Source organism: Adiantum capillus-veneris, chromosome 22 (genome assembly GCF_014529385.1).
Source record: "Adiantum capillus-veneris isolate H3 chromosome 22, ASM1452938v2, whole genome shotgun sequence".
NCBI lineage: Eukaryota > Viridiplantae > Streptophyta > Polypodiopsida > Polypodiales > Pteridaceae > Adiantum > Adiantum capillus-veneris.
Window position 1 is genome coordinate 78,050,881 of NC_140952.1, and position 4,841 is coordinate 78,055,721.

Here is a 4,841-nt window from a genome sequence, read left to right on the forward strand (position 1 = left end):
TCTGCACCACTCTCCTATAACCACCATCGAACCACATCACAAAGGCTCTTGAGTCTTTCTATCTCTCGTTCTTCACTTGCTTCTTCCCATACTACTATTGGTGGATATACAAGAAAATCTGCACTTTTGTTGACCAAAATGTCTACAAAGTTATACCTGATGGTATGATCAATCTTGAACTCCTACAATTCAAACATGAACTTCTACAACTTCATAATACAATTTCTTGGCTTCAAATGCATAACCACTTCGGGCAATAGATTAATTGAAGTGAGTGCAATCAATGATGATCTTGATCCGCCTATGTATGTGTCTCTGGTTGTGTGAGAATCCTCGTATCTTGGGTTGTGTAGCTTGTCCTAAAACTTGCGAACAACAAGGTACATTTAAAATTTTGGTATAAAAATCCTAAAGTCATCACCCACTATTCAGGCTCCGTATAGGCCATCCTAGAAATACTTCCAAAAGCCATCCATGATCGAGTACCTCTCATGAACTACAAATTGGTTGAGCATTTCATTTCAAAATGGCAAAGGGTATTGATTTTGCTGTATAGTAGCATTAAGTGGCTTGTAATCAACACAATCTCTACTTACCACTCTTGTTGGGAGTAATGACAACCCGTGAAACCCGCCTTGATTCATGCACGGGATAAATAACACCTGCTCACGTAGCTTGTTTACCTCTTACTATAAGACCTCCAATTGAATCTCTCCTAGTCTTTGTAGGTTTAAAACCTGCTCAAGTAGCTTGTTTACCTCTTGCAATAAGGCCTAGAATTGAATCTCCCCCTAGAATTGGAAAATGGCATAAGGTCCTTTTTAGGAAAGGGTAGCTAGGATAATGGACTCGGGTGTGCTAGCTGTGTGGTGGAGCTGGGGTACTAGGTAATTGGTGCAAATGTGTACTAGCGCGTTGCTAAGTGGATGTGTTGATGCAAGGCGTGAAAGTGCTATATAAGCAGAAGAATGTCGGCAAGCGCCTCATCTCACCTCTCGATCATTGATCCGCTTCATTCATCCAACAAAATGGGGCTGCGAGCTCGCCATCCCTTGCTGCTGCTGCTGGCCTCATGGGCTACGCCCTGTTGCTCAGCGCCCATGCTAGTATCTACTACGACGAAGAGGAAAAACCCTCACCCACCTACAAACCCAAGCACATCTACAAGCCTAAACCCATCTACAATCCCAAGCCCATTTACAAACATGAACCCGTCTACAAGCCCAAGCCTATTTACAAGCCCAAACCCGTCTACAAGCCCAAGCCTATTTACAAGCCCAAGCTCGTCTACAAGCCACCAGTCTACAAGCCCAAGCCTATCTACCAGCCACCAGTCTACAAGTCTCCACCCCCTCCTCCCTACTGCGAGCCATCTGTTGTATATAAGTCTCCAACCCCTCCTCCCTACTACGAGCCGTCTCCTACCTACAAGTCTCCTCCACCCCCCACTTATCAGCAACCATCCCCCGTCTACAAATCCCCTCCTCCCCCATATGTCACACCTTCCCCCGTCTACTCTCCCCCTCCTCCCCATTACTAGCTATCGTTCTTAGTACTCCACACATGCCCATGAGTGTGCGGTAACCCCCATCTACTCCTCCCCCTCCTCTATTACTAGTTAGCATTCTTTGTTCTCCATAAGCAACCATACTGGTTAGCTTCTCCCTTTGCAATTGAACGTGCAATTTCCCTCTGGTCAAAAAGCATCTCTACAACAATCTCTCTATTCATTCTTTAGAGGAAAGCAATGTCTTCACAATGTTTTATGCAGTCCCATGGGTTTAACTTGACAAGAAGACAAAGTTAAGTTTTTATTTTAAGAGTTGTTTAATGATATGCAACATGAGAGATATATCTATAATCTTGCTCACTATCCAATCTCCTGAGCTTTTTTTTTTTAATTATTGTGAGAATTAGCATGTTCTATGTTGGGTCACCTTTCCACTACAGGTTAACTTGCTCCCCTTCCACATTCATCACCACGTCATTGACGCATCAATCGATGAGATATGAATGTGGAGTAGACAAAGGCTTATTTTGTGCTTGCAAAATTGTTCCATAATCCATTATCATCTTCATGGCGAGTGTAAGATATTTGCAAGTAATTACGTTCCTTAACGTGTACCTTGACCCTTCAATTGTATGGTTTTAGCGATGTGTTTGTAGTAAGAAAATTCTTTAGGAAAAAGTGACATTTCATTGTGCCTCATCGAGGTGTTCATGAGCAAAAAACTTGATTGAAATATCTCATGCTTTCCTTCGGCATCATTGCACTCTATGGATCCCTGATCATAGTATCATATATATTTCAATTTGTAGGAAATCCAATGTGTGGAGTTCCCTTGCTCAGCTGGCTTTAGTAATTATTTCTCTTGTCTACCTATAGCCATCGCACCTTAATGCCCCTTGATTCTTCCTTAAGGCATTCATTGTTACCGTAATAATGTTAATCCATCCATAAGTTTGATATTTCTAAACCCTACAAGATTGAAATTTCTCTTACCAAGCTCCTTCCGAGAAGAGGTTAGTTAGTGTCATCATCTAACATGATATCAGATCACAACAAGGTTCTAGGTCAAGGCAAGAAAATTAGTTCATAATAGCGATCATTGTCACTTGAAGGAACAAAGAAAAGCCGGCCGTCAAAAATTCATAACCAATAATCTCACTTGTACCCACCATACCATCATTTGAACAAAGAGATATAAAACTAGGATCACAAAGTGGATGTTCCAAATAAGTATCCTTATTTTCAAACTTGCAAATGAACATAAAAAATGAGCACAAAATGATTGATAGCACTTAATTTAGACTTAAGTAGAACCCCTTTGTACACGGACATATGGTACCCCTCAATAAACACCCCTAGGGATGCATCCCATTACTATGATTGTTCCAGATTTTTCCACATTTAGGCAAGGGAACCGGTCTCTGTGCAAGCCATCTCCTTGCGTTAATCCCTTACAACTATTGCCTTGCCACATCACCTTAATCTCAATTGTTGTGTTGCGTCCTCACCTTAATCTCAATCCACTAAAGACTTCAAGTCTTACATGGTCATCATATTCTAACAAACCATCACCCCTCAAACCATTGTATCCACACGATAGAGGGCCAAGGGAGCCGTCCCTTACATCCACAAGAAGGCGATCGAGAACGGCACCAAATTGTGCATGGGTTAGCTCGTTGAGAGTGCGTGGGCAAGAGTAGCATATTGTGTCAAAGGATCGGACCCATTTGTGGCCCGTAGCCATCGCTACCTCTCTCTCTCTCTCTCTCTCTCTCTCTCTCTCTCTCTCTCTCTCTCTCCTTCCTGTGCAGAGCATGCAAACTAGGATCACAAAGTGGATGTTTCAAATTAGTATCCTTATTTTCAAACTTGCAAATGAACATAAAATATGAGCACAAAATGATTGATAGCACATTATATAAACTTAAGTAGAACCCCTTTGTACACGGACATATGGTACCCCTCAATAAACACCCCCAGGGATGCATCCCATTATTAAGATTGTTCCGTATTTTTCTACATTTAGGCAAGGGAACCGGTCTCTGTGCAAGCTATCTCCTTGCGTTAATCCCTTACAACTATTGCCTTGCCACATGACCTTAATCTTAATTGTGGTGTTGCGTCCTCACCTTAATTTCAATCCACTTAAGACTTCAAGTCTTCCATGGTCATCATATTCTACCAAACCATTGCCCCTCAAACCATTGTATCCACAAGATAGAGGGCCATGAAGGGAGCTATCCCTTACATGCACAAGGAAGCGATAGCTCATGGAGAGCGCGTGGGCAAGAGTAGTATATTGTGTCAAAGGATTGGACCAATTTGTGGCCCGTAGCCATCGCTACCTCTCTCTCTCTCTCTCTCTCTCTCTCTCTCTCTCTCTCTCTCTCTCTCTCTCTCCTTCCTTGCAGAGCATGCAATCCGCCATCGCTACTAAGAGGGTTGACTATTAAAGTTTTGTTTAAATTTTTGTGTGCCCGATGGTGCCTAAGGGGCCAATAGGTGGGCACGTCCTATTGCCCAAATGTATTCTTAGCTATGGCATATGCATCACCTCTTAGCTCTGTTAGCATGTGTGGCATAATATCTAGCCTAATAGCTTGTGTGGCACTATGCTAGGAATAATATCTTGGATATTTCTACCACCTTACGTATGATGCAGCATGTACGTCATTGTATGACTCTTCTATATAAGAGCACCATCGTACATTTCTACAAGCAATCTATTTTAGCAAGCCTTATTTTGTATTTTGACATTTGCATATCTTGTCTCTCTTTTTAAGTGTAACTACTGATAGTCATGTTTTAATCATGAATGCAACTTACAAAAAAACTACCCTAATTAGGGGCGCGTCCTATTGCCCAAATTTATTCTTAGATATGGCATATGCAACACCTCTTAGCCTTGTTAGCCTATGTGGCATAATATCTAGCCTAATAGCTTGTATGGCACTATGCTAGAAATAATATCTTGGATATTTCTACCACCTTACCTATGATGTTAGCCTATATGTCATTCTATGACTCTTCTATATAAGAGCACCATCTACAAGCAATCTATTTTAGCAAGCCTTATTTTGTATTTTGACATTTGCATATCTTGTCTCTCTTTTTAGGTGTAGTTACAAAAACCGTCCTAATTAGGGGCACGTCCTATTGCCCAAATTTATTCTTAGCTATGGCATATGCAACACCTCTTAGCCATGTGTGTCATAATATCTAGCCTAATAGCCTATGTGGCACTATGCTAGGAATAATAACTTGTATATTTCTAGCACCTTACCTATGATGTCACCCTGTATTTTGTTATATGGCTCTTCTATATTAGAGC

General features: G+C 41.4%; 1 pseudogene; it reads left to right on the forward strand.

The window, feature by feature from the left end:
- The first annotated feature begins 968 nt into the window (after positions 1–968).
- LOC147429637 (uncharacterized) lies at positions 969–1,540 on the forward strand (annotated as a pseudogene).
- The last annotated feature ends 3,301 nt before the right edge of the window (positions 1,541–4,841 follow it).